The sequence below is a fragment of the Lolium perenne genome, chromosome 4 (assembly GCF_019359855.2).
Source record: "Lolium perenne isolate Kyuss_39 chromosome 4, Kyuss_2.0, whole genome shotgun sequence".
Classification (NCBI taxonomy): Eukaryota; Viridiplantae; Streptophyta; class Magnoliopsida; order Poales; family Poaceae; genus Lolium; species Lolium perenne.
Genome location: NC_067247.2, coordinates 86,143,144 through 86,159,331, shown reverse-complemented (window position 1 = coordinate 86,159,331; position 16,188 = coordinate 86,143,144).

Sequence of the window (16,188 nt, the reverse complement as noted above, 5' to 3'; positions counted from 1 at the left end):
GATTTTTGCGAGCCTGGAGAGGCTGCACTCTGATTCTAAGGAAATACGCCGTGATCTCAATACCCGACAGCTCCTTGCTGCGGGTGTTTTGTAGCTCGTGGATGCGAGTCATTAGCGCTTCTGTCGCCAATTTCTCAGCTTCAGTAGCTTCAGCATCCCAAGAACGGCGGCGAAGGATTTTGGCTTCTCCATCAAAAGGGGCGATGTTGTCCTCCACTGGATTGGAGCTTTCTTCGTGTACATACAGCCACCTCTTCCGCCAACCTTGGACAGAGTCGGGGAATTTGACGTCGAAATATTCGACATCAGAGCGAACACAGATAACAACACCGCCAATGTTGTAGGCGACATTGTGGGAGCCATTACGGCGGAGACAGAAAATACGCTTCCACAGAGCCCAATTAGGTTGGACCCCGAGGAAGCATTCACACAATGTGATGAAAATAGAGACATGGAGGATGGAATTGGGCGTCAACTGATGCAGTTGAAGCCCATAGACAAACAAAAGACCACGAAGAAACTCGTGGATTGGGGGAGAAAGACTTCGGATGAGGTGGTCAACAAAACTGACCCGATACTCGATTGGAGGCCTTGGATAGCTCTCCTCCTTGGGGAAGCGGAGCGAGTTCTCATTCTTGTTGAACCCCATCTTTTTCAGAAGGTTCATATCTTGGGCGGAGATCTTGGATCTCTCCCACTCGGCACTTCCCAGATCCGCCGTCGCCATCCTGGATTCAGGAGTGCTGTGCCTGGTCAAACGAGCGCGAGGTGGCATCAATGAGCTTAGCGGAGCAGCGTGTGAGTGTGCAAGAGCGCTTAAAGCAATGGGAACAATGGAGGATTTTGTAGAGGAGAAGCAGAGGTGCGACGCGAGCGAAAGGACTAGAGGAGGAAGATGATGCCTTTTTATAGAGGTGCGGTGAATCGACGCACCGTTGGATTAAGAGATTGCGGGACAGATGGTGTACACGTGGACAAGGGGTAAAAAGTAATTTCATACAGACGATAAAGCACAGGCGCTACAGTACGTGCGCCAGGAAAAGCGGAGGACGTGTGTCCCCCACTTGCGCGACGTGTCAATACGATGCATAATTTGGGCCCGCAAGGCAGTGAGAGAGAACTTCTCGCGTTTTCCAGGAACAGCGGTCGTGGCTCTCGTCAGTAGTGATGTCAGATTAATAAAAGAAAGTTTGGACTAAGCAGCTTCATAAAAAGGCGACAACAGAGGATTACGGACTATTTTGAGAGCCTTTGATCAAATACAAGTTTTTGATCAAATGCTCGGGGGCTACTTTGGAAAAATGAAAAGTTTGAGAAAGACAAAATAGAAATGGCGAGAGCCTATGATCAAATACAAGTATTTGCTCATAGCCTCGGGGGCTACTCCCATCGGGAGCGCTGTTCGCGCACCCGAGAGATTTGGAAAAATTACGCGACAGGTGAAAAATATAGCGACATAAGGTATGGAGCCTACACCCAAGAACAAGTCCTTGGTTGTAGCCTCGGGGGCTACTCCCATCGGGAACGCTGTTCGCGTGCCCGATGAAATTATAAAAAGAGAGAGAAAAAGAAGAAGAAAAAGTGAGCATATTTCGAGTTATATACATAACTCTACATATACTCCCATCGGGAAAGAAATATAAGTAATCCGTTGACTCAATAAAATGTGCTATTCCAACAGCCGAAAAAGCACTCGACAATATATTCTCAGAACGCCAAAGTTGCGAACAATTTCTGAATGCCGCAAAACTTTGCGAAGGTAAGACCCCGGATCCGTTCCGTGCGGCGTGGCGCCGTCTCTGACGACGGTTTGCTACTTTTATCCGTATCAACAGATACGAAGAAAAATCCTAACAGACGCGTTAGGTACCCGATAAATATGACTGGGACTCGACAGAATGGTAAGACCTTAAGCGACACATGTCGAAGTTTACACCAGTATCCCGAGATCATGTCCGGGGACGTGATCTTGAAGTAGGTTTTTGCGGATTGACACTAGAGCAGTTAACTAGTACCTGATCCGTCAGATGAACTAGCCCCAACTACCATTATCCCTGTACAGTATAGAAATTTGTATGCAAAAATATGTGATAAAGTTCAGAGTTATCGAATAAATATTAAGGTGGAGATTTTCCCTGACTCTACGATTCAAGCAAAATCTCGGGGGCTACTGACATAGGCATCCCCAATGGGCCTGCCGAAGAAGATACCCGGGGTTTACTGAAGGCCCACGACCCGAAGGATAAGAAGGATCGGAAGCCCAATTTACTATTAAGGAAAGCTAGAGTTGTATTAGGAATACTACTTGTAATCTCGCAGGACGGGTTAGAAACCCTCCCGGACTCTGTAACTTGTGTATTACGAATCCCTCGGCTCCGCCTCCTATATAAGGGGGAGTCGAGGGACAAAGAAAGCATCGATTCATTGTTCGCGCAACCCTAGTTTTCATAATCGTCGAGTACTTTTCGGCTGAAACCTTCGAGATCTACTTGCCCTCTACTTCCAACTAAACCCTAGTCTACAATACGTAGGCATTGATACGTTAATCCCTTGTCACCCAGGCCACCCACACATGTTGGCGGCGCAGCCAGAGGGGGGGCGCCCCCCTGGTGTGTGGAGCCACCGTGGCCCTTCCGACTCCGACACTTCGCCTATAAAAGCCTCCCTGACCTAAATCTTCGATACGAATAAGCCACGGTACGAGAAACCTTCCAGAGCCGCCGCCATCGCGAAGCCAAGATCTAGGGGATGATGTCTACGCACGCTTCTATTCCTATAGACAGTGTTGGGCCTCCAAGAGCAGAGGTTTGTAGAACAGCAGCAAGTTTCCCTTAAGTGGATCACCCAAGGTTTATCGAACTCAGGGAGGAAGAGGTCAAAGATATCCCTCTCAAGCAACCCTGCAACCACAATACAAGAAGTCTCTTGTGTCCCCAACACACCTAATACACTTGTCAGATGTATAGGTGCACTAGTTCGGCGACGAGATAGTGAAATACAAGTGGTATGAATGAATATGAGCAGTAGTAACGGCACCAAAAAATAGCTTGCTGGCGTGCAGTTGATGTGGGAGATATTGCAGGAAGTAGAGATGCAGTAAAACAGTAAACAAGCGATGTTTGCAGTATTTGGAAACAAGGCCTAGGGATCATTCTTTCACTAGTGGACACTCTCAACATTGATCACATGATAAAACCACTCTACACTCTCTTGTTGGATGATGAACACCACTAATTGTGTAGGGCTACAAGAGCACCTCAATGCCGGAGTTAACAAGCTCCACAACATTCGATATTCATATTTAAATAACCTTAGAGTGCATGATAGATCAACTCAATTATACCAAGCACTAACATAGCATGCACACTGTCACCATCATACTATGAAAGGAGGAATAGATCACATCAATATCATCATAGTAATAATTAACTTCATAATCTACAAGAGATCACAATCATAAACTATGCCAAGTACTACATGATGCACACACTGTCACCATTACATCATGGAGGAGGAATAGAGTACTTTAATAACATCACTAGAGTAGCACATAGATGAATAGTGATACAAAATTCATATGAATCTCAATCATGTAAGGCAGCTCATGAGATCATTGTATTGAAGTACATAGGAGAGAGATTAACCACATAGCTACCGGTACAGCCCTTAGCCTCGATGGAGAACTACTCCCTCCTCATGGGAGACAACAGCGTTGATGGAGATGGCGGTGGTGTTGATGGAGATGCCTTTCGGGGGCACTTCCCCGTCCCGGCGGCGTGCCGGAACAGAGACTCCTGTCCCCCAGATCTTGGCTTCACGATGGCGGCGGCTCTGGAAGGTTTCTCGTACCGTGGCTTATTCGTCTAGGGTTTTCGCGACGGAGGCTTTAAGTAGGCGGAAGGGCGGCGTCAGAAGAGACCTGGGGCCACGAGACACTAGGGCGGCGCCCCCCCCTTGGGTCGCGCCGCCACCATGTGTGGGCCCCCTGTGGCCCTCCTCTGGTGACTCTCGGGTGTTCTGGAAGCTTCGTGGAATTATAAGATGCTGGGCGTTGATTTCGTCCAATTCCAAGAATATTTCCTTACTAGGATTTCTGAAACCAAAAACAGCAGAAAACAGGAACTGGCACTTCGGCATCTTGTCAATAGGTTAGTTCCGGAAAATGCATAATAATGACATAAAGTGTGAACAAAACATGTAAGTAATGTCATAAAACAAGCATGGAACATAAGAAATTATCGATACGTTGGAGACGTATCAGCATCCCCAAGCTTAGTTCCTACTCGTCCCGAGTAGGTAAACGATAACAAAGATAATTTCTGAAGTGACATGCTACCAACATAATCTTGATCATACTATTGTAAAGCATATGAGATGAATGCAGCGATTCAAAGCAATGGTAAAGACAATGAGTAAACAATTGAATAATATAACAAAGACTTTTCATGAATAGTACTTTCAAGACAAGCATCAATAAGTCTTGCATAAGAGTTAACTCATAAAGCAATAGATTCAAAGTAAAAGCATTGAAGCAACACAAAGGAAGATATAAGTTTCAGCGGTTGCTTTCAACTTTCAACATGCATATCTCATGGATAATTGTCAACATAAAGTAAAATAATAAGTGCAATAGGTAAACATGTAAGAATCAATGCACAGTTAACACGAGTGTTTGCTTCTAAGACAGAAAGAAGTGGGTAAACTGACTCAACATAAAAGTAAAAGAATGGCCCTTCGCAGAGGGAAGCATGGATTTCTATATTTGTGCTAGAGCTTTTATTTTGAAAACAAGAAACAATTTTGTCAACGGTAGTAATAAAGCATATGTATTATGTAAATTATATCCTACAAGTTGCAAGCCTCATGAATAGATTACCAATAGTGCCCGCACCTTGTCCTAATTAGCTTGGATTTACATGGATTATCATTGCATAGCATATGTTTCAACCAAGTGTCACAAAGGGGTACCTCTATGCCACATGTACAAAGGTCTAAGGAGAAAGCTCGCATTGGATTTCTCGCTTTTGATTATTCTCAACTTAGACATCCATACCGGGACAACATAGACAACAGATAATGGACTCCTCTTTAATGCATAAGCATTCAACAACAGATAATATTCTCATAAGAGATTGAGGTTTGTTGTCCAAACTGAAACTTCCACCATGAATCATGGCTTTAGTTAGCGGCCCAATGTTCTTCTCTAACAATATGCATACCCAAACCATTTGATCATGATAAATCACCCTTACTTCAGACAAGACGAACATGCATAGCAACTCACATGATATTCAACAAAGAAATAGTTGATGGCGTCCCCAGGAACATGGTTATTGCACAACAAGCAACTTAATAAGAAATAAGATACATAAGTACATATTCAATACCACAATAGTTTTTAGGCTATTTTTCCCATGAGCTATATATTGCAAAGACAAAGGATAGAAATTTAAAGATAGCACTCAAGCAATTTACTTTGGAATGGCTGAGAAATACCATGTAGTAGGTAGGTATGGTGGACACAAATGGCATAATTTTTGGCTCAAGTATTTGGATGCATGAGAAGTAATCCCTCTCAATACAAGGCTTAGGCTAGCAAGGTTATTTGAAGCAAACTCAAGTATGAACCAGTACAGCAAAACTTACATAAAAACATATTGCAAGCATTATAAGACTCTACACTGTCTTCCTTGTTGTTCAAACCCTTACCAGAAAATATCTAGACTTAGAGAGACCAATTATGCAAACCAAATTTTAACAAGCTCTACAGTATTTCTTCACTAATAGGTGCAAAGTACATGATGCAAGAGCTTAAACATGAGCACAACAATTTCCAAGTATCAAATTATTCAAGACATTATACCATTTACCACATGCAACATTTTCTGTTTCCAACCATATAACAATGAACGAAGCAGTTTCAACCTTCGCCGTGAACATTAAACGCTAATAACACATGTGTTCATATGAAACCAGCGGAGCGTGTCTCTCTCCCACACAAGCATGAATTTATTCAAACAAAACAAAAATAAAAACAAACAAATGCTCCAAGTAAAGTACATAAGATGTGACCGAACAAAAATATAGTTTCAAGAGAAGTGACCTGATAAGTTGTTGATGAAGAAGGGGATGCCTTGGGCATCCCCAAGCTTAGACGCTTGAGTCTTCTTGAAATATGCAGGGATGAACCACGGGGGCATCCCCAAGCTTAGACTTTTCACTCTTCTTGATCATATTGTATCATCCTCCTCTCTTGACCCTTGAAAACTTCCTCCACACCAAACTCGAAACAAACTCATTAGAGGGTTAGTGCATAATCAAAAATTCACATGTTCAGAGGTGACACAATCATTCTTAACACTTCTGGACATTGCCTAAAGCTACTGGAAGTTAATGGAACAAAGAATTCCATTCAACACAGCAAAAGAGGCAATGTGAAATAAAAGGCAGAATCTGTCAAAACAGAACAGTACGTAATGACGAATTTTTCTGGGGCACTTGCTTAGATGAAAATGCTCAAATTGAATGAAAGTTGCGTACTTATCTGAGGATCACGCACGTAAATTGGCATATTTTTCTGAGTTACCTACAGACGGGGCGACTCAATTTCGTAATGCATGAAATCTGTTTCTACAGCGCAAGAATCCAAATCTAGTATCAACTCTACTATCAAAGACTTTACTTGGCACAACAATGCAATAAAATAAAGATAAGGAGAGGTTGCTACAGTAGTAACAACTTCCAAGACACAAATATAAAACAAAAATCTTTGTAGTAAAATAAACACATGGGTTATCTCCCAAGAAGTTCTTTCTTTATAGCCATTAAGATGGGCTCAGCAGTTTTAATGATGCACTCGCAAGAAATAGTATTTGAAGCAAAAGAGAGCATCAAGAGGCAAATTCAAAACAAATTTAAGCCTAACATGCTTCCTATGAAAAGGAATCTTGTAAATAAACAAATTCATGAAGCATAATGCAACAAGCATAGAAAGATTAGACAAGCGCAACTTCAAGATTTTCAGCAAAAAGAGAGGTATTTTAGTAACATGAAAATTTATACAACCATATTTTCCTCTCTCATAATAATATCCAGTAGCATCATGAGCAAACTCAACAATATAACTATCAAATGAAACATTCTTATCATGAGTCTCATGCATAAAATTATTACTACTCCCAACATAAGCATAGTCATTCTTATTAATTGTAGTGGGAGCAAATTCAACAATGTAACTATCATTATTATTCTCATCAAGTGTAGGAGGCATAGTATAATCATAACAAAATTTACTCTCCATAGTAGGTGGCACCAAAAGACCACTATCATTATAATCATCATAAATAGGAGGCAAAGTATCATCAAAGAAAATTTTCTCCTCAATTCTTGGGGGACTAAAAATATCATGGTCATCAAAACCAGCTTCCCCAAGCTTAGAATTTTCCATATCATTAGCAACAATGGTGTTCAAAGCGTTCATACTAATATCATTACTACTAGCATGCAAATAAGGTTTAGGTTTTTTAATTTCCGCAGCAAACCATCCATGTCTTAAATCAGGAAATAGCTTAAAAAGCTCACTGTTACCTTCCATTATACCTCACTAGTGTAAACAAGAAACAAAAAGATGCAATTGCAGGATCTAAAGGAAATAGCTTCGAGCACTTACAGTGGTACCAGAAAATAACTTAGTTACCTGGGACCGGAGTGTGAGTGCCTTTTACCTTTCCTCCCCGGCAACGGCGCCAGAAAAGTGCTTGATGCCCAGGACTAGCGCGTGGTTGACGAGGGAGGAAATCCCTGTGTGTAGCTTTTCGTTCCCCGGCAACGGCACCAGAAAAGTGCTTGATGTCTACGCACGCTTCTATTCCTGTAGACAGTGTTGGGCCTCCAAGAGCAGAGGTTTGTAGAACAGCAGCAAGTTTCCCTTAAGTGGATCACCCAAGGTTTATCGAACTCAGGGAGGAAGAGGTCAAAGATATCCCTCTCAAGCAACCCTGCAACCACAATACAAGAAGTCTCTTGTGTCCCCAACACACCTAATACACTTGTCAGATGTATAGGTGCACTAGTTCGGCGAAGAGATAGTGAAATACAAGTGGTATGAATGAATATGAGCAGTAGTAACGGCACCAGAAAATAGCTTGCTGGCGTGCAGTTGATGTGGGAGATATTGCAGGAAGTAGAGATGCAGTAAAATAGTAAACAAGCGATGTTTGCAGTATTTGGAAACAAGGCCTAGGGATCATACTTTCACTAGTGGACACTCTTAACATTGATCACATAATAAAACCACTCTACACTCTCTTGTTGGATGATGAACACCACTAATTGTGTAGGGCTACAAGAGCACCTCAATGCCGGAGTTAACAAGCTCCACAACATTCGATATTCATATTTAAATAACCTTAGAGTGCATGATAGATCAACACAATTATACCAAGTACTAACATAGCATGCACACTGTCACCATCATACTATGAAAGGAGGAATAGATCACATCAATACCATCATAGTAATAATTAACTTCATAATCTACAAGAGATCACAATCATAAACTACGCCAAGTACTACATGATGCACACACTGTCACCATTACATCATGGAGGAGGAATAGAGTACTTTAATAACATCACTAGAGTAGCACATAGATGAATAGTGATACAAAATTCATATGAATCTCAATCATGTAAGGCAGCTCATGAGATCATTGTATTGAAGTACATAGGAGAGAGATTAACCACATAGCTACCGGTACAGCCCTTAGCCTCGATGGAGAACTACTCCCTCCTCATGGGAGACAGCAGCGTTGATGGAGATGGCGGTGGTGTTGATGGAGATGCCTTCCGGGGGCACTTCCCCATCCCGGCGGCGAGCCGGAACAGAGACTCCTGTCCCCCAGATCTTGGCTTCGCGATGGCGGCGGCTCTGGAAGGTTTCTCGTACCGTGGCTTATTCGTCTAGGGTTTTTGCGACGGAGGCTTTAAGTAGGCGGAAGGGCGGCGTCAGAAGAGACCTGGGGCCACGAGACACTAGGGCGGCGCGCCCCCCTTGGGTCGCGCCGCCACCATGTGTGGGCCCCCTGTGGCCCTCCTCTGGTGACTCTCGGGTGTTCTGGAAGCTTCGTGGAATTATAAGATGCTGGGCGTTGATTTCGTCCAATTCCGAGAATATTTCCTTACTAGGATTTCTGAAACCAAAAACAGCAGAAAACAGGAACTGACACTTCGGCATCTTGTCAATAGGTTAGTTCCGGAAAATATATAATAATGACATAAAGTGTGAACAAAACATGTAAGTAATGTCATAAAACAAGCATGGAACATAAGAAATTATCGATACGTTGGAGACGTATCAGGGGACAGAAGTCTTTGTTCCGGCACGCCGTCGGGACGGGGAAGTGCCCCCGGAAGGCATCTCCATCGACACCACCGCCATCTCCATCAACGGTGCTGCCTCCCATGAGGAGGGAGTAGTTCTCCATCGAGGCTAAGGGCTGTACCGGTAGCTATGTGGTTAATCTCTCTCCTATGTACTTCAATACAATGATCTCATGAGCTGCCTTACATGATTGAGATTCATATGATGAGCTTTGTATCACTATTAATCTATGTGCTACTCTAGTGATGTTATTAAAGTACTCTATTCCTCCTCCATGATGTAATGTTGATAGTGTGTGCATCATGTAGTACTTGGCGTAGTTTATGATTGTAATCTCTTGTAGATTATGGAGTTAACTATTACTATGGTAGTATTGATGTGATCTATTCCTCCTTTCATAGTCTGTCGGTGACGGTGTGCATGTTATGTTAGTACTTGGTATAATTGCGTTGGTCTATCATGCACTCTAAGGTTATTTAAATATGAACATCGAATGTTGTGGAGCTTGTTAACTCCAGCATTGAGGTGCTGTTGTAGCCCTACACAATTAATGGTGTTCATCATCCAACAAGAGAGTGTAGAGTGGTTTTATTATGTGATCAATGTTGATAGTGTACACTAGTGAAAGTATGATCCCTAGGCCTTGTTTCCAAATACTGCAATCATCGCTTATTTACTGTTCTACTGCATCTTTACTTCCTGCAATATTACCACCATCAACTGCACGCCAGCAAGCTATTTTCTGGCGCCGTTACTACTGCTCATATTCATTCATACCACTTGTATTTCACTATCTCTTCGCCGAACTAGTGCACCTATACATCTGACAAGTGTATTAGGTGTGTTGGGGACACAAGAGACTTCTTGTATCGTGATTGCAGGGTTGCTTCAGAGGGATATCTTTGACCTCTTCCTCCCTGAGTTCGATAAACCTTGGGTGATTCACTTAAGGGAAAACTTGCTGCTGTTCTACAAACCTCTGCTCTTGGAGGCCCAACACTGTCTACAGGAAAGAAGCCAATTGTGGACAACAAGTTATTTTCTGGCACCGTTGCCGGGGAGGTAAGGTAAAAGGCACTCACACTTTGGTCCCAGGTAACTAAGTTATTTTCTGGTGCCGTTGTAAGTGCTCGAAGCTATTTCCTTTAGATCCTGCAATTTCATCTTTTTGTTTCTTGTTAAACACTAGTTAGGCATAATGGAAAGCAACTGTGAGCTTTTTTTTTATCTATTTCCTGAGTTAAGACATGGATTGTTTGATGCGAAAATTAAAAAACCTATTTTGCATGCTAGTAGCAATGATATTAGTATGAACTCTTTGAACACCATTTTTGCTAATGATATGGAAAATTCTAAGCTTGGGGAAGCTGGCTTTGATGAGAATGATATTTTTAGTCCCCCAAGCATGGAGGAGAAAGTTTACTTTGATGATACTTTGCCTCCCATTTACGATGATTATAATGATAGTGGTCTTTTGGTGCCACCTACTATGGAGGATAAAGTTTATTATGATTATACTATGCCTCCTATATTTGATGATGAGAATAATAATGATAGCTACTTTGTTGAATTTGCTCCCACTATTACTAATAAAATTGATTATGCTTATGAGGAGAGTAATGATACTTTTATGCATGTGAATAAGAATGCTTTATGTGATAGTTACATTGTTGAGTTTGTTCATAATGCCACTGAAAGTTATTATGAGAGAGGGAAACATGATTATATGCATCTTAATAATATTAAGTTTCCCCTCTTTATGTTGAGAATCTTGAAGTTGCGCTGGTGTTACTTTTCTATGCTTGTTGCATTATGCCTACATGACTTGTTTATTTACAAGATTCCTTTTCATAGGAAGTGGGTTACGCTTAAATTTGTTTTGAATTTGCTTTTTGATGCTCTCTTTTGCTTCAACTACTATTTCTTGCGAGTGCATCATTAAAATTGCTGAGCCCATCTTAATGGCTATAAAGAAAGCACTTCTTGGGAGATAACCCATGTGTTTATTTTACTACAGCACTTTTGTTTTATATTTAAGTCTTGGAAGTTGTTACTACTGTAGCAACCTCTCCTTATCTTTATTTTATTGCATTGTTGTGCCAAGTAAAGTCTTTGATAGTAAGGTTGATACTAGATTTGGATTACTGCGCAGAAACAGATTTCTGTCTATCACCAAATTGAGTCGCCCCGTCTGTAGGTAACTCAGAAAATTATGCCAATTTACGTGCGTGATCCTCATATATGTATGCAACTTTCATTCAATTTGAGAATTTTCATCTGAGCAAGTTTAGTGCCCCAGAAAAATTCGTCATTACGTACTGTTCTGTTTTGACAGATTCTGCCTTTTATCTCGCATTGCCTGTTTTGCTATGTTTGATGGATTTCTTTGTTCCATTAACTTTCAGTAGCTTTGGGCAATGTCCAGAAGTGTTAAGAATGATTGTGTCACCTCTGAACATGTGAATTTTTGATTATGCACTAACCCTCTAATGAGTTTGTTTCGAGTTTGGTGTGGAGGAAGTTTTCAAGGGTCAAGAGAGGAGGATGATATATGATCAAGAAGAGTGAGAAGTCTAAGATTGGGGAAGTCCCCGTGGTTCATCCCTGCATATTTCAAGAAGACTCAAGCATCTAAGCTTGGGGATGCCCAAGGCATCCCCTTCTTCATCAACAATTTATCAGGTTTCTTCAATTGAAACTATATTTTTATTCCGTCACATCTTATGTACTTTACTTGGAGCGTCTGTGTGTTTTTATTTTCGTTTTTGTTATTTTCATTCTCTGAATAAATTCTTGTGTGGGAGAGAGACACGCTCCGCTGATTCATATGAACACATGTGTTCTTAGCTTTTAATGTTCATGGCGAAGGTTGAAATTGCTTCGTTAATTGTTATATGGTTGGAAACAGAAAATGCTACATGTGGTAATTGGTATAATGTCTTGAATAATTTGATACTTGGCAATTGTTGTGCTCATATAGATCATGTTTAAGCTCTTGCATCATGTACTTTGCACCTATTAATGAAGAAATACTGTAGAGCTTGTTGACATTTGGTTTGCATGATTGGTCTCTCTAGAGTCTAGATATTTTCTGGTGAGGGTTTGAACAACAAGGAAGATAGTGTAGAGTCTTATAATGCTTGCAATATGTTCTTATGTAAGCTTTGCTGTACCGGTTCATACTTGAGTTTGCTTCAAACAACCTTGCTAGCCTAAGCCTTGTATTGAGAGGGAATACTTCTCGTGCATCCAAATCCTTGAGCCAAAAACTATGCCACTTGTGTCCACCATACCTACCTACTACATGGTATTTCTCTGCCATTCCAAAGTAAATTGCTTGAGTGCTACCTTTAAAATTCCATTCTTGGTCTTTGCAATATATAGCTCATGGGAAAAATAGCCTTAAAAACTATTGTGGTATTGAATATGTACTTATATATCTTATTTCTTAATAAGTTGCTTGTTGAGCGATAACCATGTTCCTGGGGACGCCATCAACTATCTTTGTTGAATATCATGTGAGTTGCTATGCATGTTCGTCTTGTCTGAAGTAAGGGTGATTTATCATGATCAAATGGTTTGAGTATGCATATTGTTAGAGAAGAACATTGGGCCGCTAACTAAAGCCATGATCCATGGTGGAAGTTTCAGTTTGGACAACAATCCTCAATCTCATATGAGAATTTTATCTGTTGTTGAATGCCTATGCATTAAAGAGGAGTCCATTATCTGTTGTCTATGTTGTCCCGGTATGGATGTCTAAGTTGAGAATAATCAAAAGCGAGAAATCCAATGCGAACTTTCTCCTTAGACCTTTGTACAGGCGACATAGAGGTACCCCTTTGTAACACTTGGTTGAAACATATGTTATGCAATGATAATTCATGTAAATCCAAGCTAATTAGGACAAGGTGCGAGCACTATTGGTAATCTATGCATGAGGCTTGCAACTTATAAGATGTCTTATACATAACACATATGCTTTATTACTATCGTTGACAAAATTGTTTCTATGTTTTCAAAATAAAAGCTCTAGCACAAAAATAGTAATCAATGCTTCCCTCTGCGAAGGGCCGTTCTTTTACCTTTATGTTGAGTCAGTTTACCTACTTCCTTCCATCTTAGAAGCAAACACTTGTGTCAACTATGCATTGATTCTTACATACTTGCTTATTTGCATTCATCATATCACTTTGTGTTGACAATTATCCATGAGATATGCATGTTGAAAGTTGAAAGCAATTGCCGAAACTTAAATCTTCCTTTGTGTTGCTTCAATGCCTTTACTTTGAATTTATTGCTTCATGAGTTAACTCTTATGCAAGACTTATTGATGCTTGTCTTGAAAGTACTATTCAAGAAAAGTCTTTGCTATATGATTCAGTTGTTTAGTCATTATCTTTACCATTGCTTTGAATCACTTCATTCGTCTCATATGCTTTACAATAGTATTGATCAAGATTATGATAGCATGTCACTTAAGAAATTATCTTTGTTATCGTTTACCTACTCGAGGACGAGTAGGAACTAAGCTTGGGGATGCTGATACGTCTCCAACGTATCTATAATTTCTTATGTTCCATGCTACTTTTATGATGATACACACATGTTTTATACAGACTTTATGTTATTATTATGCATTTTCCGGAACTAACCTATTGACAAGATGCCGAAGTGCCAGTTCCTGTTTTCTGCTGTTTTTGGTTTCAGAAATCCTAGTAAGGAAATATTTTCGGAATTGGACGAAATCAAGGCCCACGATCTTATAATTCCACGAAGCTTCCAGAACACCGAAGAGGGACCAGAGGGGAGGCCCAGGCCCCCCACACATGTTGGCGGCGCGGCCAGAGGGGGGGCGCCCCCTGGTGTGTGGAGCCACCGTGGCCCTTCCGACTCCGACTCTTCGCCTATAAAAGCCTCCCTGACCTAAATCTTCGATACGAATAAGCCACGGTACGAGAAACCTTCCAGAGCCGCCGCCATCGCGAAGCCAAGATCTGGGGGACAGAAGTCTCTGTTCCGGCACGCCGCCGGGACGGGGAAGTGCCCCCGGAAGGCATCTCCATCGACACCACCGCCATCTCCATCAACGCTGCTGTCTCCCATGAGGAGGGAGTAGTTCTCCATCGAGGCTAAGGGTTGTACCGGTAGCTATGTGGTTAATCTCTCTCCTATGTACTTCAATACAATGATCTCATGAGCTGCCTTACATGATTGAGATTCATATGATGAGCTTTGTATCACTATTAATCTATGTGCTACTCTAGTGATGTTATTAAAGTACTCTATTCCTCCTCCATGATGTAATGTTGACAGTGTGTGCATCATGTAGTACTTGGCGTAGTTTATGATTGTGATCTCTTGTAGATTATGAAGTTAATTATTACTATGATGGTATTGATGTGATCTATTCCTCCTTTCATAGTATGATGGTGACAGTGTGCATGCTATGTTAGTACTTGGTATAATTGTGTTGATCTATCATGCACTCTAAGGTTATTTAAATATGAATATCGAATGTTGTGGAGCTTGTTAACTCCGGCATTGAGGTGCTCTTGTAGCCCTACACAATTAGTGGTGTTCATCATCCAACAAGAGAGTGTAGAGTGGTTTTATTATGTGATCAATGTTGAGAGTGTCCACTAGTGAAAGTATGATCCCTAGGCCTTGTTTCCAAATACTGCAAACATCGCTTGTTTACTGTTTTACTGCATCTCTTCTTCCTGCAATATCTCCCACATCAACTGCACGCCAGCAAGCTATTTTCTGGTGCCGTTACTACTGCTCATATTCATTCATACCACTTGTATTTCACTACCTCTTCGCCGAACTAGTGCACCTATACATCTGACAAGTGTATTAGGTGTGTTGGGGACACAAGAGACTTCTTGTATCGTGATTGCAGGGTTGCTTGAGAGGGATATCTTTGACCTCTTCCTCCCTGAGTTCGATAAACCTTGGGTGATTCACTTAAGGGAAAACTTGCTGCTGTTCTACAAACCTCTGCTCTTGGAGGCCCAACACTGTCTACAGGAAAGAAGCCAATTGTGGACAGCAACTCGACAGAATGGTAAGATCTTAAGCGGCACCTGTCGAAGTTTACACCAGTATTCCGAGATCATGTCCAGGGACGTGATTTTGAAGTAGGTTTTTGCGGATTGCCACTAGAGCAGTTAACTAGTACCTGATCCGTCAGATGAACTAGCCCCAACTACCATTATCCCTGTACAATATAGAATTGCGTATCCAAAGATATGCGATAAATTTGGCAGATTTATTGAGTGATTAAAGTTGGAGATTTTCCATGATTCTTCGATTCAAGCAAAATCTCGGGGGCTACTGACATAGGCATCCCGAATGGGCCTGCCGAAGATAGTAGCCGGGGTTTACTGAAGGCCCACGACTCGATGAATATGAAGATTCGGAAGCCCAAGTTAGTATTAAGGAAAGCTAGAGTTGTACTACGAAACGCGTACTTGTAATCTTACGGGATGGGTTGAAAACCCTCCCGGACTCTGTAACCTGTGTATTACGAATCCCTCGACTCCACCTCCTATATAAGGGGGAGTCGAGGGACAAAGATAGCAATCGATTCATTGTTTCACGCAACCCTAGTTTTCATAATTGTCGGGTGCTTTTCGGTTGAAACCTTCGAGATCTACTTGCCCTCTACTTCAACTAAACCCTAGTCTACAATACGTAGACATTGATAAGTTAATCCCTTATCAGATATTGATGGTGGATGCGCTTGCCGGAGGGGTGCTGATGACCAAAGCTGTCGCGCCGTACAATCTTGAGTCGGGATGC